Source organism: Siniperca chuatsi, linkage group LG4, assembly GCF_020085105.1.
Source record: "Siniperca chuatsi isolate FFG_IHB_CAS linkage group LG4, ASM2008510v1, whole genome shotgun sequence".
NCBI lineage: Eukaryota > Metazoa > Chordata > Actinopteri > Centrarchiformes > Sinipercidae > Siniperca > Siniperca chuatsi.
In genome coordinates, this window is record NC_058045.1 from 9,164,563 (window position 1) to 9,189,215 (window position 24,653).

The window sequence follows — 24,653 nt, forward strand, 5'->3', positions numbered from 1 at the left end:
TTGACAGTTGCAACTCATCAAGTATCAGTTCTGAAACACATTTACACCACAGGTGGTGACACTGAGTTTTACTCAGGAATGGTTTGGTCAGAGGAAAAGGTGGACACACAAGAGGAGACAAAGGGAGGACTAAGACAACATGCTGCCTATGAAGACATTACAACAGAGACATGAAGGGGGATGGTTGCGCCATGCCAAATAATTTTTGTGCAGAGTAAGAAAGAACATCATAAATGAGGTAGATGACATGCTGTTGCCAGACAGGATCATTCCTTCAAGAGCTCAGAATTAACACACATTTGTTGTATTGAGACATTTGTCTTCACCGTACAATAGTGGTGGAAGAAGTATTTAGTGTTATAGTATACCGGGGCTGGGCCCAAAAGCACAACAAGGACAGCGAATGTGCAGTAGTAGGTTCTGTTTATTTAGAAGAACACACAATGAGGAACCAGGAGTGTGGAGGTAAGGCTGGAAGCTGGTGGACTGGAGGCAGACAGCAGACTGCCATGAGGCTGAGGAGAGCAGGCAGGCTGAGGCAGGAATGCGGTCCGAGGCAAGGCAGGTGAGAGCTGTGGTGAAGTCCTCCTGGAAAGCCGATGGGCAACGTGGAGGCAGGTGACACTAGCGAACCTGGGCACAGGGAATTAAACAGCTTAATTAGGCGTTCTGATAACATGCAGGTCATTTCTTGGAGGCCTAGACAAGAGCCGAAGAGTTATACCACTGAGGTAAACGGACGATCTGGTGAGAAGAGCCGGGTAGATGTACTGTCAGGTGTGATTGTAGATGGGGAACAGCAGTAGATGGTTCACAGGTGTGTCAGTTGCTGATTGGCAGTACCTCGGAGGCCACGCCCCACATTATACACACACACACACACACACACACACACACACACACACACACAAGGAGACTAAGAGGGGACAGACAGGAACACTAGGAATGGTACAGCCGTACCATGACGTTTAGATATTTTACTCAAGTAAAAGTACCAATACAGCAATGTAGAAATACTCCATTACAAGTAAAAGTCCTGCATTCACAATCCTTCTTCAGAATCAGAAAATCAGAAGCAGCTTTATCGGCTAAGTATGTGTACACATACAAAGAATCTGACTCCTTTTTTAAGTTGTTCACTTATAAATGGAACAATTTACAGGAAGATAGAAATAAACTTACAGCTAAGAACAAGTTCGACAAAGCTGAACAAAGACAGGTAGAACTATAGGTACATACAAGAACATTTTAAACTGTAGATATTTCATTTATAATTTGTAGGTAAGTGGATGTTTTAGTGTTTCAGGATGACACTATATGAATGATTTAACTGTGATGGTGTGTTGTGTCTGGTTGTTTTGGCGTACAGTGTTCTGTAGAGAGGAGAAGTTGGAACAGGTTGTGTCCAGGGTGTGATGGGTCTACATGTGGGCGTAGCACTAAATTCTGGACCCTGTACATAGCCATTCTCTATGGGACCCTCCCAGCATCCACGGCTATTCAGTCTAGTATCTTTGTTGACCCTCCTCACATGAGGGCCCTGTATACTCAGTCCCCTTTTACCCCCCAGTCTTACGCCCCTGGGTCTACGGTGATGTTTCCTGCCTGTTTCCTCACTCTGGAGATGTATAAGTCCTGAATGGAGGGCAGGTTGGCACCAATGATTTTTTCTGCAAAGTAAAAGTACTGAAGTATTATCAATATCAGTGAAGTATTATCAGCAATGTACTTAAGGTATCAAAAGTTCTGCAGAAATATGGACCCTTTGACTGATATGTTATTATAAATTACATTATTAGTTTGTTAATGCATCAGTGAGTGAGCAGCATTTTTGTTAGTTAGGTAGTTTATTTTAGTGGTCACGCCCTTTCCAAAGGGTCACAAGATAAATCTGGGGGATCTGTGAGATGATTAATGGGGTACGAAAGAAGAAAACAAAAAATAAAATCTAGTTACACACATTTTTATTCTTTTTAACTTTTCTGTAATCTTTGCTTTTTGTGAAATATTGGATTTTTTTTATCTCTGTGGGGCCTCAAACAATTATTTAAATGGAACCTTGTGAAAAGTTTATAGGGGTACCACTCTTTGAACTGCTCGCAACTCATAGACATCTGAAATGTGACAAGAGGCCCCAAATAGACACTGCTTTTTTAAATAAGGGGTTATAAGCCAAAATGTTTCTGCTTATCATATCAGATAAATGTAGTGAAGTAAAAACTACAATATCTCTGGTGAAATTCAGTGGAGAAGTATGAAGAAGCATAAAATGGAAATACAAGTACCTAAAAAATTTTTATGAAGTACAGCACTTGAGTACTGTACTTAAGTGCAATTTTGGTGTACTTGTACTTTTGGAGGCAAATATTGTACTTTTTATTCAGCTACATTTATTTGATATAGATTTAGTTACTAGTCACTTTGCAGATTTAGATTATTAATACTAAATATATGAACTAATAAAGTATGATATATTATTATAGATTAAGCTTCCTAGCAGTATATAAAGTAATAAAATTAGTTCCACCTTAACCAGCTACAACATTAAAGTAATGCACACATTAATGCATCATTAACTTTAATCCAGTAATATAATATACTGTATATGATTCTAAAATGGGCCATTCTGAATGAGCACTTTTACTTCTGGTACTTCCAGTGGTGGAAGAAGTACAGCTCTGTAAAAATAAAGTAAACGTCCTACATTCAAGATTTCACTTAAGGATAAATACAAAAGTATTAACAGCAAAATGTACTTTTTGGGCAGAATGGTCCATTTCAGAGAGTTATATTGTTATACAGTGTATACATATATATATATATATATATATATATATATATATATATATATATATATATATATATATATATATATATGCGGCTGGATAGCTCAACTGGTAAGTCACAGGACTTTCACAGAGCACCGTGATGAAAAATGGGCTACTGGAACAAGGAACAAGGAACGAGATGCGATAACAAGGCTCTGTTGGAATGCTACTACTCCAGTAACCCTAGTCAGAGGGGTTACATGCAAAGGATGTGGGATGAATGGTTACTTTGAAACCCACAATCAAGGCTTACAGCGAAGCAACTATTAGCTCAGTGTTTCAACATCCACAAGCGGCAACTGCCAGAGCCATGACAAACAGTATCCACCATGGAAACGAAGGCTGGAGGCTAAAATCAAGGAGGTACAGAGAGAAGTGAGCCAACTGACAGAGGCCGAGAGAGGTGCAATGAAAAAACAAGTACCCAAGAGGTACAACCAGATGCCAAGAAAGCATATGACTCAATGCCACACACATGGGTCACTGAATGCTTGGAGATGTACAACATCAACCAAGCATAAGAGACTTCATTGCAAACTCGATGAGGCTGTGGAAAACCACCCTTGAGGCCAATGGGAAGCCACTTGCACAAGTGTCCATCAAATGTGGCATAAAGCAAGGAACCCCCTCAGCCAAATAATCAACAAGACTGGCTATGTATACCGACTCAGGAACGGGGCCACCATCAGTCACCTCCTCTACATGGATGACATCAAGCTATACGCTAAGAGCGAGCGGGACATCGACTCACTGATCCACACCACCAGGATCTACAGCTCTGACATTGGGATGTCATTCGGGCTTGAGAAGTGTAGTCGAATGGTGACAAAGAGAGGGAAGGTAGTCCGCACAGAAGGGGTCTCACTCCCAGAAGGAACAATAGCAGACATTGAGGATGGTTACAAGTACCTTGGAATACCACAGGCAAACGGCAACCTCGAAGAGGTAACAAGGAAAACAGCAACTACCAAATACCGAGTAAGGCAAGTCCTGAGAAGTCAGCTCAATGGCAAGAACAAGTCCCAGGCAATGAACAGCTACGCCCTGCCAGTGATCAGATACCCTGCAGGAATAATAAGATGGCCAAAGGAAAAGATACAGACCACAGACGTAAAGACATGAAAGCTCCTCACCATGCATAGAGGGTTCCATCCCAAATCCAGCACCCTGAGACTGTACGCTAGCCGTAAGGAAGGCGGCCGTGGACTAGTGAGTGTGAGAGCCACTATCCAGGATGAAACATCCAAGGTCCACAAGTACATCAAAATAAGGCCGCAACATATGATGTGCTCAGTGAATGTCTCAGGCAATGGGGAACAGAGGAAGAGGTGCTGGAAGAGGGACCATCATGGGAGGACAAACCCCCAAATGCGATGTACCACCGGAACATAACTGAAGTGGCTGATATCAAGAAATCCTACCAATGGCTAGAGTGGGCCGGACTGAAGGACAGCACAGAGACACTCATAATGGCTGCACAGGAGCAGGTCCTGAACACCAGAGCAATAGAGGCCCAGATCTACCACACCAGAAAAGACCCAAGGTGTAGGCTGTGCAAAGAGGCCCCTGAGACAATCCAGCACATAACTGCAGGGTGTAAGATTCTGGCAGGGAAAGCATACATGGAGCGCCATAAACAAGTGGCTGGCATAGTGTACAGGAACATCTGCACAGAGTATGGACTGGAAACCCTGAGGTCAAAGTGGGAAACACCTCTAAATGTGGTAGAGAATGACCGAGCCAAGATCCTGTGGGACTTCCAGATTCAGACTGACAGAATGGTGATGGCGAACCAGCCTGACATCGTGGTGGTGGACAAACAGCAGAGGAAAGCTGTTGTGGTTGACGTGGCAATACCAAGCGATGACAACATCAGGAAAAAGGAACATAAGAAACTAGAGAAATACCAAGGGCTCAGAGAAGAGCTGGAGAAGGCCTGGAAGGTGAAGGCGACAGTGGTGCCCATGGTCATCGGAGCACTTGGGGCAGTGACCCCCAAACTGGAGGAGTGGCTACAGCAGATCCCTGGAAGAACACCAGACATCTCGGGCCAGAAGAGTGCAGTACTGGGAACAGCAAAGATACTGCGCAGAACCCTCAAGCTCCCAGGCCTCTGGTAGAGGACCTGAGCTCGAAGGATGAGACCACCCGCGGAGGGTGAAGGACGAATTTTTTTTATCATTACTGCTGCTTTATCAGAATCAGAAATACTTTATTGATCCCCGAGGGGAACAGTATTTTAATGTTACAGCTGGTGGAGGTGGAGCACATTTTATCTACTTTATATACTGTTGGATAGTTTAATATATAGCACAGTATCATATTTTATAAATTGATCATATGTTTTGTTTGTAAAATCTAAGTCTATAAAGTAACTAGTAACTATAGCTGTCAGATAAATGTGGTGGAGTAAAAAGTACAATATTTCTCTCCGAATTGTGGTGGAGCAGACATATAAAGTAGCATAAAATTGAAATACTCTAGTAAAGTAAAAGTACATTAAATTTGTACTTAAGTACAGTACTTGAGTAAATGTAGCTCTCTTTCCACTTTCCACCACTGGGTACTTTAAGTATATTTGAAGCTAATACTTTTGTACTTTTACTTAAGTAAGAGTTTCAATGTGGGACTTTTACACTGTAGAACTGCTAATTTTACTTAAGTAAAATATCTGACTACTTCTTCCACCACTGGTTGAAACTAGCATTTGTTGTTTTGTTTTTTTTGTTTTTTTTAACTGTAGACCACATAGACCACTAGTGCTACTCTTTGTATTACGGTAGAGACAATGCAATGTGCGCTTTCATGTGAGCGCAGGTTATTACGGTAATGTCTGGCTCCCTTTGATTGTTTGCTGCTACGGGGTTTGTGAAAGCACGGAGCTCTGCGATGTGCCTCCTCACTATCCACTCTGCTCGCCGTAATAACGGCTAACATTTCACTCTGGAGACCGCGCCGCTTCCCGTTGTAAGTTACACATATTGTCTGTACTTTTTAATATATTCACTACTGTCTTTCCCACGAATTACAGTTTTACTTTAAAATGCTTCAGGCTCTGTTTTGTATCTGTCAATGTCTTGGGGAGTTAACATTAACTGCTAGCTGAAATATAAGTCATTTCGATTGGAAGAGCATATCGACTATCTCTGTAAGAGAAATTTTATTTCACCAGGGGGTTAAGTTGTTTTGTTGTATAAGTAGTTAATGTGAATTTTCCTAAAGTAAGGGTAATAGTAACGTTACAAAAACTGGGGAGGCGAAGTTGAGCGTGGTGGACCGCTCTTGTCAAATAGACCGTTAAAGGAAAAAAAACATTATTTTCCTTCGTATCAATGACATATAACATAAAGTTAAGCAAAACGCTTATCTTCATTAGAAGATTAGCCCCTTCCTTTATTCTCTATGTTTTATTGTTTATCTACGTGACGGCTGAGCTGGTGATACCCCACCCAGTAACTTTGAAGTTATTCAGCATCCAAAGGTTAACGTTAGCGGGAAACTAATTATTATCCAGTTAAAAGCCTGAAAAATGTGCTGTCAGTATGAAACATGACCGCGGTGAGCATGTTCATAGTCTGTGCTGCTGAGTTTGACCAACCTCAAAATCCCATTTCATTAATACATTGTAATTTCTATGTTTTAAAATGAGTTTAAAACGTTGAATACATGTTAAGTTTTCAAAACGAGTTGATTGCTTAATAGGTGAAAGTGGATTAACGGCTGTGGTAGGGCGGTGAGAGCCAAAACACACTAATGCCTGGATATTTTAGTGATAGAAATTGCCCAATTTGGGCACCACTTTAAATTATTTCATGACGAAAATGCCAATGCACCAGCTGTGTTTAGCACAAGGAAGAGGGGAGACATACACAGCAGTGTGCTGTAATGTTTATATAAAAATGAAAGGAGTTTGTGTCAGCGTACACACAGTTCAAATCCATACTTTCCCTCTGAAATTGTAATTGAGATTAAGTGCAGTAATCAAATGAAACCAGCTGCAAAGGTAATGAGGTGTGTTGGATTGATAGATCAGTCAGTGACAGTCTGTGTAACACCTGACAGTTCAGGTTAGCGTTTGGTGTGTCAGGACTTGTCCCAAGTGCAGTTCAGCAATGCTGCAACACTCCCAGAATATACAGTCATGTTGTCAGTGTTGTGAACTGACCTATAGCTTACTTTAGCAGTCTGCAGGGGAAGTCTCTATTTTTCCCTCAAAATGACACCACTGCTTAATGCATTCCTGTGCATCGACATGCTCATGTTTGTAATGCTACAAGCATTTCAACACAGAAAAACCTAATTTAAGATGCTGGCTTGGGTCAAACAGAAGCCAATAACATGAGGGAATCATCATGGTGGCTATTACATTTCTTATATGAGATGTCAAATAAGGAGCCAAATTAGGGATTTTACCACTCAGCATGAAGCCTTGTAAATTGCTTATTTGGTTTGTCTTTTTCACGAATCAAGCCTTATACCCACAACAGTTGCAGTGTTTTTCTCTAATCGCCTTGTGATCAGGAATCAACACATGTCATCTAGGCTCTGGGGGCGGGCGGGGGATTCTTATTGGCCGAGGAAATAGGAACGATGAAACAGGGCTTCCTTCTCATGTTCTTTGTGCCCATGGTGACAAAGTTTTCAGCTTTGTGGAAAACGAATAAAATTGATGTGGAGTGGGCAGCAGTGGATGTCTGTTGAAGATACTTTGGCTGTGCTGATGTGGCCGTCAGCAATTTTTCTGGCTGAGGTACGTGTTCAACAGTATCTCTGTCCTTTTAACCAAAGCAAGCATGATCAAACCTTTAGGCATTTTCACTGTTAACATAGTAGCACTCTACTTTCTGAATGCCGATGTGGCTCTGTTAAATGGGTCAGATCTGGCCTGATGATGACCTTTTTGGACTGTTTTCTTTATCCACAAACGCCTCTGACTGCAGGATATTGTCATCTCAGCCAACCCTCAAAGACTCTTTCAGCTTTCGTTGCAGGCTCTTCTTACTAATGTGTCCCCATGCCCTCACCGGACTGGATAGACAGTTAACCAGGTCTCAGTGGAGCCAGGCTGTGCGGCTGAAATTATCCTAGGAGAGTTAAGCAGTATATGTAGATGGTTATGTGTCTCTGTGTAGTTTTTGTGAAGGGGCACTGAGGCAGGCAGCAGCACCGAGTACAACCCTGGGCAGTCCCACAGGTCCTTCACACACTCTTGACATGCTGCATGCTGGGTAGCCAAAGCAGATGGTGACCCCTTTTTTGTTTTAACCCCTCAGTGACTAATTAACACTTCCGTTCACAACACAATCCACCAATGACACAACAAACTCTTAGTATTATAATTTGAATGGGTATTTTTAGTTTAGCTGTTCAAATATACATTTGCAGACCATTGAAAGTGTGAGGGTAGTATTTATGCCGCCTGAGGCACAGTAGCCCAAAGTAATTTTTTTCTAAACAGTGGCTTTAAAGTATCTTTGCCTCAAGACTTTGTTTTTTATTACTCTATTTTTGATACACAGAGAATGGGTAGATTATGCTTGTTTTACAATTACAGCTCTCAGTTTGGATCTCTTTTACTGCCGTTGTTTTGGTAATTGTCACTTTAGATTTATTCTTAAAATAGCAACAAATATGATTTATCTCACCAAAATGGTTGTTAGCTATATTTAGCTTCATCTTTCTGTACTGACTTCTGGTCTGTCTCTAGGGACTACTGTGTACCAGCAATATTCTTCTGCCAATGAGGATGGCTTTCTTCCTGGCATTTTTAATTTCCTACTTTCTGGTGTGACAGTGGGTTAGCCGTAGGCTTTAATAATGACCCTACAGCAGATGTGCTTCTGTTTATTTCCAGTGGACAAGATTAGAGAAGCTAAGACCATATGTTGCTTTTCAGACTTTGACGTTTTATGGCAGTTATAGGCTGTCCAACTCATTAATTACATCTGGGGAAGACAGAAAAGCAATTCCATTGTTGAGTGGTGGCAAAACACTGTGGACAGTTTCCGTGTATATTTGGCAAGTCATTTCCCTCAGGCAGTTCCAGCTGTCCGCATAAACTCAGCAAAATCTCATTTGGGATTCATTATCTTTGATAAATCCTTTACTTCATATTGTAATGTTGTACAACATGTGGTGCTATCTTTTGTTTGACTTGCTTCCATCCTCTTTTGTTTGCTCAAAATATATTTCTGTGGCTTTTATGGGACTACTCTATAGTCGTTCTAATTTGCTGAAGACATTTTAAAGAAAAGACATTTTTCATTTTAAAACATATTCTATAATTTTCAATTGACAGGTAAACTTTAGGGGACCCCACAGGACATTTGGAAGAGCGGAGTAGTGGCAGCAGCAGCATCATCATCATCTTCTTCTTCAGTTGGGGTTAGGAGGAAGGTGTGATCTCCACATCTAATCTAGTATCTGTATTCAGTAAGTAAAAGTTCTGTTTTTGTTTCACTTCCCCTATTTAATAATTGTTTAATAATTGGTATGTCTGTGGTAAAAGGACTACAGTCACCTGTAATGAGGAATATGCCAGGCTGTGCTGGTCTGCTGTTCAGAGAGCTACGCTCTGGTTGTTTGGAGTCTGTATGTATTCATGCTCACAGTGGAGCATTGTGATTGTTTTGGCTGCTTGCTTGTGTGTGTGTGCGCTTTGAGTTATTTTAATATGGTTTCACATCTCCCCCTTGCCATTTGGACAAAGTCACCTTTCAGCTCTCCTCAGCCGCACTCATACATCACATGTAACATTTTCAACACTTGCATAGTATGTCTGGTTAACTGACCTCCTGGCAACCTTTTACTGGAAGGGCTCAACTCTTACGATATGGTGAAAGAAATGGAAATATCTCAGCTGCTAAATGTTAAGAATTGAGGTGGCAGCTTTATCTCTCCATATGCTCACCATATCACCTCAGAGCCATCCCTACGCAGGTTGCTTAATCCTTATCCTACAGCTACAGCCGTTTTTTTATTTACTCACTGTTTCCATTTAGACATTGGAACTCAGCAGCGGTTAATCACTGAACATTTGGTTCCCACTGAACTGTTGCTAGTGTACTGCATTATGGATCACTTAACGTGCCGGGTTCATCTAGAGGTTGCTTCACTAAAGTAGTTTCTCTGTGATTGTAACAGAAAATTACTGATTTGGGTAATGTTGGAAAAATTAGATAATGTAGTAATAGTAGAGATGCAACTAATGATTATTTTCATTTTTGATTAATATGTCCATTATTTTCTCAATGAATCGTTTGGTCTAGAAAATGTCTTACACCATTTTTCCAGAGCCCAAGTTGACGCTTTTAAATTGCTTCTTTTGGCCGACCAACAGTCCAAAACCCAAATATAATCAATTTGATATCATAGAAGACTAAGAAAACGGGCAAATATTCAAAATTGACAAGCTGAAGCTAGAACATTTTTGGCATTATTGCTTAAAAAAATGACAATGATTATCAGATTATCAAAATTGTTGCTGATTAATTTTCTGTTGATCGATTAATCAGAAGTTTCTAAGACAGGCATGCAAAGAAGCAGACAAAAAACAAAACCGGAAGTTTGTCTAAATTGTCAAATACGGTTGAAAAATTCATTCAGCAGCAGCTGTGGTTGTCAGCAGAATAGATGTCCCTGGTCCAACTTGGCCGACGTTTGTTCAACACTGTCTTTAAAGTGACTTTTCCTGTTGTGATGGATTAGATAAGGATGGGAATCTCATTCCTATGACGCAGTTCCCAAATAGCTTTCGTCTGAGTTTTGTATGTCTGGTATAATCTTGCACTCAGACCCTTCCAGGCCAAAATAGAATAGTACCAATACAACTGGCCGGACTGGTTACCAGTGCACTCTTTTCGAGCCAGTGGTGCCCAGTCCTGTGCCATGGCAGAGTATACAGGTTTCCTTTTAAGAAACGCTACATCAGCTGACTTCACTAAATAGTTAGTTGATTATTCCTATTTATTTTTAGTTTTATAAATGACAACCAGCCTGCATACAATTTCAAGATAATAGCTGAAATTGTACCATGTCCATACTCAGTGTAACATCCACAGTTAGTTGTTTTAAGTACACTGCATTTAAAAGGCTTAAGAAAACATGAGCATACTGGAAAAAACTGATAGTATTAGGACTGTGTATAATGTATGTAATTAACAGATTTCAGACATGGTAACTCAACAACAGGGGTTCCTGTTGAGTGAAGCAGGCTGGTGGTTTCAATACAAAATGTCACCCATACCTCCATCACATACACTCTGAACAAACACGACAACCTGCAGGCATTGGACTTTCCCATATTTGCACTATATTTATGTTGTTAGAAGCATATTAGTTTGATTTTAATTTCTTTTTAAAGTTTTTGTCTCTCCAAACATACTCCATTACTGTACAAATGAAGTAGTAATAAATCACACTTCCTGAAGGATGATGCATAGCGTATTCAATGCAGATGTATGCAAATGAATGCTAACAACATGACCCCCTGTTGTGCAAAATTATTGAAACCCAGGGTAAAATATAATTCAGCACACAACACATATTAGACACACGCACTCACTCACTCACACAAACAGTTATGTCTTTGTGGGTGTGCTGGTGTCTCAGATCCACAAACACTTTTGCTTGACACTGCCAGGAAAAATCCTCTTTCTGCCCTAATGTGGCACCTTTGGAGAGTTTTGAACCTCAACTTCTGTTTCTCAGTACTAGAGCTCAAGCAGCAACTGTTAACACAGAGGCTCTACAAGACTTTGTTAAGACAGAACTTAATGGTCAAAACATCATGCAATTTTAATTGTTCCACTGAGTGAAATACAATTTGATGCTCATTTCATCTAATAACGGAGCACAATAGCCCCCAAACTGTGCTCACTTCTTTTATTCTAACACATTCATTCATTTTGACGAGTTATGATGCATATTTTTGTAAAACTAAATTAATTGAAGCAGCCCGTCGTAATGTCGGGAAAAAAAGTAAACATTTTTACGTTTTTACAAATTGGGAAAAGTATAGACAGACAGCCCAGTTGGTCACAATCAGGTGCTGACACAAGGCTGAAGTTTGCTTACCACCTCTGCTTACTAATTTTCTGGGGGAAACCCTGCCTTAAAGGGACCCCAAAATCAAAAATACATATCATGTCTGTCATAGAACAGACCTTGTTGTGAGCAGTTTCATGTAGGAACTAAGAAAATAGTTCCTACATGAAACTGCTCACAGTTTCATGTAGGAACTATTTTCTTCAAGGTCTGTGGATTATCTTGAGTAACCGGGTCATGATTTGTGGAAAGAGACATTGCTGTTGAGTTTTTCACATGTATTTTTTTGGCACTTTGAAAAGTCAGTTTAGAGGAAAAATATGTATTTTTTATTTTTTATTTTTTTAGTCTGGATATATTACATCTTTAGGTCTGGGCAGCAATTCAATATTATAGTTTATTGACTTTCAATGGAATCACATCTTGATACAAGCATATTGTGTTGTTTTACAAAATTCTGTCGTCCAAATGTATTCTTAGCAAATTGTAGTTAAAAGATCAACTGATTTATCAAAGTTTTTTGTATTAAATCTGTGAAATTCGTTTGATCTAATGCAGTGGAAAATAATTAATTGCATTGAACACCAATTTGATTATTTTACATTTCATTTTGCTAACATTTGCCATATATAGATACGTATTTGAAAAACATTGTATTAATATGATTTTCACAACCTTTCACAGCCTTAATGGTGTTTTACTTCCATTGATATTCTTCTAAATAGATCAGAATCATGCAGTCAGAAACAGGCCCTTGCCAAGGGAATAAACTGAAGCTAGGAGACAAATGCAACCTTTTTCCTGCTTAGATATCTACCTCATCATGCTTGAACATCTGCCATCCTGTGCAGGCATTGATTTGGCACTGGTTAAGGCTGATTCCGTCATTTGTTTCTGTGTAAACTCAGCTGAGCCCTCGTGGCATTTGTGGTTCTTGGTAAAAACCTGATTAGCAAGCAGTGTGGGTGTATTCACATTTACCAAGAGGTGTCTTTGGCATATCTGAAGAAGAGTTAACAATATAATGTGTGACAAAAATTGGCAGTAATGGCACAGTGGTAGACAACCGTTTTGTCTGAACGCAAGTTGGAAATATCAAAGTTTTACCTATGGAAATATTCGGAGAAAACATCAAGTATGGACACAAACACATTACTCTGCAGCAGTTTTATTCACTGGCCATGGCCTTATTGTTTGATCTTTTTCCCCACTGTGAAAGTGAAAAGTGATCTAATTAGTTTTAGGTCTTCACAGATTGCTGCTACTGTGGGCTATTACGCAAATTCTGCCTACGGTTTTAGTAACAAGCTGTTTGAGCTTTTTCAGGCAGTCTGATATGGCTTGAATGTGTTTAGGGGCAAAAGGGTGATTTCCCTACATCAAAGGCTTTATACAACCCCCCCCACACACACACACACACACACACACACCATGCCCAGACAGAGTTTGGGGACATTTTGAAAAGTTAGAGCTGTTTCTAACTTCTAAATTCTGCTGCAAGATTTGGTCCAGGCGAAAGCAGTACCCATTGAGAAATAGAGAATTTCTTTAGGCCTGTCTGCCTACTTGTAAAGTGGTCTGTGTCTATTACTCCTGGCGAGCTGCAGGCCACATTCCACTTCCTGAACAAGGATGTAACATTTCCAAGAAGAGATGTAATGACTTCTCAAAGGAAATGTCTGAAATTCTGTTGTTATCTGTGTAATTAAACAAGCTGATGTTGCATTGCATGCTCTTTAGAGGTACCTTGCATTATTAAAGATTGCTTTGTATTTTCTGCAGACAAGAGGAAGGTTGGTGCTTTATGGAGGTTGTAACATGCAATGTTCCAAGTATTGATTTTCTGTCACAGAGAACCTTTTATTATTTGCGCACTGTCTGAAGTGTGGGAGAATGATAGACAAACCAATGAATAGTAACAAGAATGGTATGTGCCTGTTGGTATGGATGCAGATGTGTGTATTGCACTGTTTGTGGAAGATGCTCTGCTTACTGATGGGGGTGAAAGTGATTCAAGTGTTTCTGTCATTGCGTCAGAGCTGAGTACCACAGAAACAATGACAGTCTGATGAAATTCCGTTCTTTATTTTAGACAGAAGGGTAGCAATAAGCTTGGAGACAAGGGTTGTCTCAGGAGAATAGGCCTCATGAGAGAAGACATTCTAATCTACTGACTAGGGCGATTAATTAATTTAAATGTATGTTTTTTCACAATTTGTAAAATGTGTAAGTAATCAGTCCTCTGTGGTGGCACCCCCACTAAGTCAACGCAGTGGTCCTATTCTAGTAAATGAGGGGCCTGCGTTTTTTCATCATGTTGCTGCTACCTGTCTGAACACATCAAATATTGATAACTAAAGACTATATTTTATTTAGACATTTAACAAAGATGCATTAAGCTGGCATATTTTGATAAACAAAGAAAAAAGGATTAAAACATGTTTATATTCCCCAAACTAAGGCATGGGGAAAAAAGTTTTGGTTTAGTATTGACACCAAAACTCAGGTATTGTGTATGCACAACATCAATGACATCAATACTTTTACACTGATACCTACCTGTGGTCGTGGTTAGGTATCTGTAGAGTCTGTTGGTCCTGAGCCAGTTAAACATGCTAAGCAACACTGTTGAAGTAACATATTTAAAGAAAAAAGGCAGCAATGTCTTAATAATGATTTATAGAAATGGTTCATTTTTGCAGATTTCAGACATTGCACATCACAGTGAAAGTCAAAAGTAATTAGCAGCACAACAAATCTGCTACAGCAGCTGAGACATAAACATGCAGCAGAAGGGGAGCAGTGTGTGGCATTTCTTCACTACTTAGTATTTGTGACAAATGATGGCCAGAAAGCTTTTCAATTGCTTTGTATTTGGGAGCCTTCTGTCTCTAAAGCCATTGAAGTTGACAACAAACTCTAATCACAATAAAAAAAAACTCACAATATCACATTTAGTTGACCCAACCAAAGTCATTGCTAGCAGTGTTGCTTCTAAAGTCTGAGGGAGGTAGCACATCCATGATAATTGCTGTCCCATTTGTTTTGATATTTTCTTCATTGCTCTTGTAGTGTGAGCTGTAGAACAAGGTTTCTCACACCGGCCAGCAGGCACAATATATGTTAACATAATCAATCCTTGTTGCTCTTGGAATACACAACTTTAAAATTCAGTTAGTAAAAAGTAAGTTAAAAATCGGAGTTGGAAATACATTGCTAGGCTGTAACCATTAAACGATGAGGTGAACAAAATTTCAGTGTTTGGTGCATCAATAACACTAGTCTAACTTGTCCTAAAGAAAACATCTCCTTCTCTCTTTTTGTGTATGTGTCATCGCTTTATCGTTAGAATGTAAACTAAAATTTTCTTCCTGAATGCCAATTCTTTGTTATGTATACACAGTCACTTATCATGTAGTGAGTGAGGCCAAGTTTTTGCCCAGTCTTCAAGTGTGTGACAAGATGGAAGTTGTTGTGCTTGATCTAGTGTGCTTCTGGCCAAATACTGAAAAGCTGACCAGCACCTACACCCACTAATGTAATGTTGTTGGCTGTCACTGTGGAACCCTCTTGTTGGCTCGTTTGAACTTTATAAGCAATAGAAGTGTGTTTATTGCTGTACAAACCCGCCAACGTGTGTATGCATCCATTACCACTACCGTGTCTCAAATGATGAGCATAGGATTACATGACAAGCTCTCTTACATGTTCAGGAGAGGAAGTGAGATGACAGGATAGAAATGCAAACATTTAATGAAATGAACTACACTTTACTAGATGCCAATATAACATGTTACTGTATTTTGTACTCTTTTTGACCTTTACCGTGCAATTAATTCCATGCGAAGAGATCCTTAGAGACAGATTGAGCCCTCAAAAGAGTAGCCTTCGTCATCCAGCTGGGTTGCTTAGCAACCAGGTAGCGCTTCAGCAAGCAAGACAAGCTCAGCAACGAGGGATCAAATCGAAGGCTTGAAATAGTCATATTGTGACACTTCAGCGATCGATCCTCCTGCTAATGGAAATATATCAACAATGAAAACGTTGTCAAAAGCAGTTGTCCTTGGTAGCACATATTGAAGTATTTCACATATTAAGTATAGCAAGACTTCCAAATGTATTGAGAGAAGGTATTTCCATTTTATTGCTAATCACAGGCTGGGGGCTCCAGGAGGTGCACAGCCAGGAAGCTGTTTCAGTTGCTTTAACACTCACTCACTGACAGGGAGAGAAAGTAAATGTCCCCAGCCCTGTGGGTTTCCCTAGGAACACAGAAACATGTCTTCTCCACTTTTAGACATTGCAGATTATCGCACTCCCTTTTTAGTTCTTCAGCACAATGGTCAACAAGATCAGAGAAGCCAAAGTATGTAAATAGGAAAGTTAGAAAGACAGCATACAATTTATAAAAAAACAAAACAAAACAGTGAGATTGATAGAAAACCAATGTGGTTTTGCTTACATTTCCTGCTTTAAAAAATAGTTTAGTGCATTGAGTCATATAGTATTGGAGTATCAATATGCATCATACCCTGAGGCCAAGATTTTAGGTTCAGAAACCCACCCCAAGTGTGCAGTTCTCCCCTTAATCTCCTAAACTAAACCTACACCTCTGCGGCCCCAGGATTTATGTGCAGTGCTGTCTTGGTGGTTTCTAGTGTGTCCCTTAATCATTCCTCAAAACGGGAGGAAAATAATCTTTTTATCTACAGACAACGGTGGGCTGTATGTCCAAAAATCTGCCTGCCAAATGCAGTTGACAGTAGAATAAGATCTCCAAATGATTTTTAGTTATAAAACCAACATTTGGATCCTGTTTCTAACCTTACTAATTATTTGGTATAAAACAACTGAAAAGTTCCTGCTTTTTAACACCCCCCAACTGCAGGAGAGAAACGGTAATAACCGAACAGAATTAACACCATTTCTAAACTCCACTCTCTAACTACTGCTGTGATTTCAAAATGTTACTGATCATTACACAATGCAATCTACTTATTAAACTGCTACTCAGATTTCTCACAGCTCTTACCAAGATGCACTTGTAGATACTGTACAATACAACCCCATAACCATAACAATTCTTCTGTTATTCTCCCAAGCAAAATTAATTTCACAACACTTTAAAAGGCTCCCTGTGTCTGTTACTGTTTGCATTTTAAGGCTATGCAAGTAATAATTCTGACTGTTACCCACAAGCGAAAAAGTGCAGCATTCTAGCAGTTTGCCATGATCTTGCAGTGAAATGTAATTCACCTTAATCTACAAAGTGCAGTAACACAACCCCTTTTACTGTGATGTTGTTTTGTGTGGTTACCCTTGAAATGCTTAAAAATCTCCTGTAATATGCCAGCAGTCTTGAGGGGAAAATAACTGGTTGTACAGAGTTTTAGCCACTAATAACCATTTGTCGTGCGTCATTAAAGCCTGCCTTATTAGATCATTTAATTAGTGTTGGCTAACAGTTACCCTGGACAACAAGCATTTGACATCTGGTATTTCTAGCTACCTGTGACTCCATTACACCGCCAGGGCCTTCATTTCTCCTGACTTAACTCAGCAGATACATGTACACACTGTACACTCTGTTGCCACTTTATTAGGTACACCTAGCTAAAACTGATGCAGTCTAATACAACAGTCCTGCAATAAATCCTCCCTTCATGAAAGTTATAATGTTCATCTTTTGTTGAAACAGTTTTAGAGATGTGACAGGTGTTCCTATTATTTTGTCCACTCCATTTATATAAATGAGCAGTACAATGTGTAGTTTAAAAATTAAAATTTCATAGCTTTGTTCAGCTTTGGCACAATTTGAAATCCTCTGTGAATGTTTTGCAGCTTTACTAGATGTTTCATTACAATAATGAAACAGAACATCTGCTCCTGCTTTCTAACCTGCCCCTCTGTGCAATTATAATTATCACATATCTTAAAATCATAGTGACAGTGCAGTAATATGCTGCTGCAGAGATGAAGAAATCAACAATAACCCTAACTGTTAGTTACTGTGTAACAGTAAAAATAATAATTATATTTAAGTAATATTAATTACTGGTTGACTGTTTCTCACAGCAGTGTCTTACAGTACAGCAGAGACAGAGCTTTGAAGCTACATGTCAGCTTTGTTGGTGTGTACGTTTTGAAGGCGGGACCTCATTCTTGATGTCTTTTCTCCATGCGTGCTGGATTCCTGCTGAGCCTTGATGGGTATTGCTCCTTGGAGATCATTCACCTCCCAGCTGCTTTTGTGTGCACTAAGTGTCAGCTTTGCTTTACCTCACCCCACTTTGCTGCTTCTGCGTTGGCTTCACAGTAAGCCTGTTGTGTCAAGATGGCTCCAGAGATAGAAACAACTACAACAATCAATCAATCACCACTAGAGGGGCCCCCCTTCAGTTCTGTGCCCCATATGGGCCCTATGTAACAGATGGTGTGTGTGTGTGTGTGTGTGTGTGTATGTGTATATATATATATATATATATATATATATATATATAAAATTAAATTATACATTGTGTTCCTGCGTTTGAGTAGCTGTGTCAAGGCAAACTACAGTCCCTTGCTGTGGTTTGCTTTCGTGGCAAAGTATTGACACAAATATCAGACGATTTTTTTTTCTTCTGGAAATTAGGTTTGAATAAGTGGGGGTTGTATTATATTAGAGGGCTATACATTTACAGAATTACAACACTTCTTTTTGAATGGAGCAAGTACTGGCTCCTACTGCTCTTACAGAGGGAACCTGTTACTGGAGAGTGTTGCTTTTTGGGTTGTTGGTAGCCTTTATGTTAATTCCATTTACAGTGTGTCTAAAAGTGTTTAGGGAGCCAGGTTCACCATACAGGAATGTCTTATGGCTTGTGTAATGTGTTTGCTGCCACGGAGGAATATATATTTACCAATCCAGCCAGATTTACTACCTAATTTTTAGTAAAAGCAAAGGTTAACACAACAGTGCCCAAACCAGCATTGCAAAAATAATGTATTATAGTGCTTTATTATTTTCTTCTTGTAATTGATTTATGAAGGAGTAGTTGTAGTGTAAGGAGGAGGGACGGAGGGCTGCCTCCACTGAGACCCAGCTAGACTGCTGTACTGTCAGTCATTATTCACTATCCCTACAGCTGAGTTCATAGGACAATGCTTGAAATTGTTCTTCAGAAATGCCCATTCTTGATCATTATATCTCACCTTCTAAGGAGGGTACTTATGTAGCATTCAATTATGATTCCTATAATTTTGAAACTAGGTTTTTGTATGTAATTGTGACTCCTCAAAGATCCACTCTAGGAACACTCTTACATAATCACATCAGAGAAAGTCAGCCAACAAGAGGGTAAATCCCCTTGCTGCAAGTATGTGTGATGTATTAACTGAATATTAATATAATAAGGCAGGGAAACACCAAATCTCAGGAATCATTAGGACTAGTTCATTCCATGATAACTGTCCCCAGATGATTTAACAGTATTAATCTGTTCGACTCAGTACAATAATCCATTGATAGTAACTGAGGAGCAGTTCTCTTCTCAGACTGGCTGCGTGTACAGTTTCCAGGGCATGCATTGGTGGCCTGTTCTGACTCAAGATAGGAATTCTCTGCCTTCTCCATTGTCCTTTGTTTATCACCAGCTGTCATAAGCACTCCTTCTGTGTTCATCTGTTTTCTCTGCCCTTTTGCCACAACTGAACTTCATTTGTAATTTACACTACATCAGAGCTAGCATCTATCAGGCAGGGAAACACTTACTTTAGGCGGTTTGAAGAAACCTAGGTTTTAACACCTCTGGATAGCTGGATACATCTAAAGGATCAGTCTCTCCACTTACACAATATAATGTGTAACGCTAACTAATACAATATACATTATCAGCTACATACCATGATACACCAACACTAGGGGTGTCAGGATATCACACCAGCGCAGGTGTCAACACCTTGTATGAGCCTTAGGCCCTGTTCAGCCCTGGTATTAACATAATCTGCTCCTCTTAGCAGAGCTTGGTTGGTGCTGTAATGACTTTGTTGAAGCTATAATGAGGTCATATCCTCCCTTGCAGTCGTAATTGTCTGTTAATGTACTGTACACAAGCACACAGTAAAAGCCCTCCACTAGTGCCTTTTCACACCCTTTTATTACACAAATAGTAAGAACTGGAATGCAGGGGTATAACAAAATTCAGGATTATCATGTTCTCTGTTTGCCGTTCAGTTTTGGTTTGTGAGGGAAAACATTGAAAAATTCAATTTAGTAAAGCTTTCAGATTAAAAAGTGTAGGCGCATAGTTAAGGGCAAACCTTGAATGCCCAACATATTGTCAAGGTGAACAATGCCTTTTCTCATACAGTTCCTGTTCTATGAAAATACTGTTGACAACTTTGGTTCTGATCAGGATTGCTCATGGGGCTGCACGCCACAGGTGTCTATCCAAAAACAGATCTTGTAAGCATTTCCTAGAGATGGTGGGAGTGAATTCGGTTATCACTGTTATCTGAGGTTGTTGTGGAAGTGCTGAGCACTCAGACTTCAAAGTAGAGTCCTACTGTTACACAGCTCTACTTGCCCTGAGGCACTGTTGGCCTGCGTTAAGGAAAACTTGTGCCTCAGTCTTCCCCAGTGATTGGATGTGGTCACACATAATCAGGTATACTATGATTTGGTAACACAAATTGTCATCAGAATAATTTTCCAGCTACTTTCCCTACCAACAAACATATCAGCTCAAGTGCTGATGACTTTAAGTCACTGCATAGTAATGATACAGTAGTAATGGTAAGACATGAAAGGACCAGACATCTTAACTGCATATGTCAACCTCATGGGGGCACAAAATGAAAAGTCAGAGCATCACCACAGTCAGTATGATATAACGTCTGGGAACCATGAAAGTTTGTGCCAATCCATCTTGTAGATTTCACTGGATAAGTGAAGAATGTGACCTGCTGGTGGCGCTAGAGGAAAAGTCAGGATTCATCCTCTGGGCACTATAGATATCTGCACTAAATTTAATTTCATTATGTTCAATGGAGAAGTGCGACAACAGTGCTCAAAAGCGACACCCTCATGATGCACATTTGCTGCGACGTGCCTGTTTTGAATGCAGCTAGCACACCGCAGGTCTTGTGACAAGAATTAACCAATCAGCTTCACATGACTTGCTTCACCCTCCGTCCAAGGATGTCACAACATCCGGTTGAAAGGTCAGACAGACTGAAGTAACTGAAGATCGAAGAGCGACTGATATACTCATTCAGACGGACTGTGATTTGGACCGGTTGCCTAGTAACAGCAGGCACGACTGTAGCGCAACCTCCCAAGCACCTTGGATATAAGGATGAAAGCGGCGCGGCTGGCGTTTTCCACACGATTTTAGACATGACATCTGAACTAAGACAACACAAACAAGCAACTCTTAACATCGTTAGGACATCCGGAATCCAATAAGGGTCAAGGATGCTTGATCTTATTTCATCAGATCATGGGAGACTGGATCGTCCTGTCCTCAGCTTAAAGTTATACTGTACTGAAGCTCCAGTAATCCTCAGGGCAATGAGAATCCATATCATTAACACTGACCACGAGAGGTAACACATTTACTAACGTCTGTAAATTATTCTGAGTGGACAAGAGACAGACATTTCATTGAGGATGAACTGATCGCACTTGTTTCTACAGTCTGTTGAGTAGAGGTGTTGTTTTGTCTGTTATTTACTCTTGGCACTATATGGTCCCGCTAGATATTCCAAACATGGTGGTGAGGGGATTTGGAGGCTATTGGGCAACTGTGGCTCAGGTTATTTATGGAAAAGAGGAGGAGATGAGCAGGCTGTAGAGTCTGCTTTCTTATTTTGAGTAACACATTTGTTCACAGTTGCTCCTTTACATCCACACACTGCTTTGTTCATTATTTTTTACAAAACGTCTTTCTAGTAACTAACCAGAGATCTCTCAGGGAGTTCACACCTTTCGCACAATATCTTCGTCCTATGTCAAGCAGCTTTTCATTTCCACAGCACATGTTCTGCCACAAAACCCCGGCAAAGGAACTCATGTTACTCATGTTATTGCAGATACTAAACTCTGAGGTTTTGGTTCATTCTTCACTCCAGGTGGACTAACCTGGCCTCTTGCCACACACACTGATTCATTTATATGTTCTTCTGTGATAAGACTCTGTTCCCTCTGTTTATCCCACAGGGAAGTAAATGCATTGATATTCTGCAAAGACATGTTCGATTACAGAATGTGCTAGAAACACTGTCTCTTGAGACTGCATCAATAGCAGGCTTTTCAGCATACATCACTAATACACCTGCCTCTTATTTATTTTTTTTTAATCTTTGAGGATATTTTATGCATCACACATGCAATGCTTTTGAGGAATCTGTGGATATACCTTTTCTACATGGAATCAAGGTTGTTGATTGTTTCTGAAGCAAGACATTAACCACCCTCATATTGCTGAAGTTTGAGTGGGTGTGCTCTTAGTCAGGGTGTTTTTTAATTTACCTCTATAAATTCTTTCAAAAAATTATATACGCTTAAAATGGGAAATAAGATTTCCTAAATAGAAATAGCATCTCCTCATTAAACAATTACTCCAGGAATATCTATTCCATCTACTCAATCTGGACTGCACCTTAATCCATCTTTTGTGAATGTTTGACTCTTGGGTGCCTAAAAAATGGACTGCTGTCTGAGTTGATCTGCTCTTAAATTCAGCTTCTCCTTATTCATCCTGTCCAGCTTACTCAATAATTCATCGTTTTACACAACTCATACCTTGTTCTCATCTTCACATTTGACCCCTCTTTCATCATCCAGGTGAGATGTGGTTTCACAACTCAAGTATGTACAATGCCATTTTAAAGGAGTGAGATTACATATACAGCATGTAACATTATTTGTTGTAGTTATTTACCAACCACGTATCTAATTATGAGTTTAAAGGACTAACTTTGTCTCTCTTAAAGTCTTTTATGCTGACAAGAAGCCACTCATTAGGAAAGCATGTCTTCACTCCAGTTGACCGAATACAGATCAAAGTGTCTAATTTATCCTTAAATGTCACCAATGACAGCAGGGTCATAGTTGGCTCAAAGCAGAGACATCCTCGTCAAAGGGAGTTTCAGTCATGAAAGGTGTTCTCAATAATGAAGAAGGTCCATTGGCAGTTGCTAGGCAACTCCATCAGCATTACTCTGGCAAGCCAAGGAGCACTGGTAGGGAGATTCAAAGGGTGAGCCATGCAGGGGTATTTTAGCATGTGGGAGAAATTGCGCAATTTGTCAAGGCATGCAGTGAGGTGTGTGTTATTCTTACCTCTTTATCACAGATTTTGATGGGGTTGTGGTGGTAGAGCAGATCAACATTCAGGGGGCGACAATGTCATAGCTATAGTTTTGCATCATTTACAGGGACATAACGCAGGCTTTCTCTTTGTGCCTCAGACAAGCCATGTGGTGTGGCAATGAAAGCGGAGAGGATGATTTGCCTGTTAACTTTTCTGTGAACGTGGAGATTGTAGGATACAATTGGTCATTTGAAGGCAGAGACAGTAGGGCTGAAAAATATATTGTTTCAGCCTTGATATAGCAATGTATGCATATGGAATAAACATCTTACAAAGGATGCAATGTAATAAAGCAAATTGGGCTCACCATTATACACCGTGATATTTATTTTACTGCTTGAAAACTAGTAAAGTTTGCTTTTTAGTGACTTTATTTCATCTGACAATTAACATAATTTAGCCCAAAGCAAATATCTCATCACAATAATTCTGAGAGTGCACTGAATAATTGAAATAAAAAAACAAGCTTACAAGTGTCTCATGGATTTTTGTATGAAACTTTACAATAAGACATTTTTTGCAAATTGAGATACAAATTTTTTAAACTGCATACTGTATATCTGGTAAAATTATATAACATCTTTAAAAAATTGCAACATAAATTGCAAAAAGAAAAAGGTTTGCCTGCATGAGTACCAAACTTTCCCTTCTCCTTTTCCCTCCTGGGGTGCCTCTTCCTGCTGATAGTTACAGAAAAGGGAAAGTCTAGTGCCTCATACTAGTCCAAGTAGTATGTTTGACAACAGAAGCCTGAACACATGCTGTGTTACCTTCACTGACCTCTGCAATCCTATGTATGCATGCCAATACAAGGGAATGTTGTCAAGGCTTCCCATATGTATTGCAGACTGAAATGTAGCTATTCAGATTAGTACACTTTTCTAGTTCCAACCTGTCTGTGCCTTCCAAACACATAAGGAAGAAAGTGGGGGTGAGGAGAACAAACTTCCTTACAATGTGATGCTGTCAAAGTATGGCTGCAGCATCTTTTTATTTGTTATCAATTAAGCTTGTTTATATTTAACTTTTCATGCAGCCAAAGTGATGTCTGTGAATTGCATGTTGTGTCTCACCAGCAGATAGAAATCCCAAATATATTAAATTTACTTAATATGAAAAAGAGAAGCAGTAAATCCTCACTTTGAGACACCAGCAAGTGCTTAGTATTTTTTAATGGGTAAATGACTATATTGATTAACTAGTTAGAAAAATTCTGATCAATTAAACTGACTAATCTACTAATTGTTTCAGCACAAAATCCAATAGATCAACAAAAGTTATTGCTGGGCTACTGTATTAGTGGGCTTTAGCATGTTAGGTGTTCATGATATTGCGTCCACTCAATGAAGAATTTAAAAAAAAATTTTTGTTGCAATCTGTTCTCTTATTCAGCTTAGCTGTGCAGTTTGTCCTCTGTATAACA

At 39.6% G+C, this 24,653-nt stretch overlaps 1 protein-coding gene across 3 annotated transcripts in view; it reads left to right on the forward strand.

The window, feature by feature from the left end:
• The first annotated feature begins 5,645 nt into the window (after positions 1 to 5,645).
• The window catches only part of LOC122874558 (tumor protein p53-inducible protein 11-like), a 34,888-nt gene continuing 15,880 nt past the window's right edge, over positions 5,646 to 24,653 (forward strand). For 2 of the 3 annotated variants that reach the window (XM_044192587.1, XM_044192586.1), the window contains exons 1-2: positions 5,646 to 5,795; positions 9,127 to 9,260. The gene's annotated coding sequence lies outside the window, so the exon portion shown is untranslated. The remainder of the gene's footprint in view (positions 5,796 to 9,126; positions 9,261 to 24,653) is intronic. The other variant, XM_044192588.1, reaches the window with a different exon arrangement.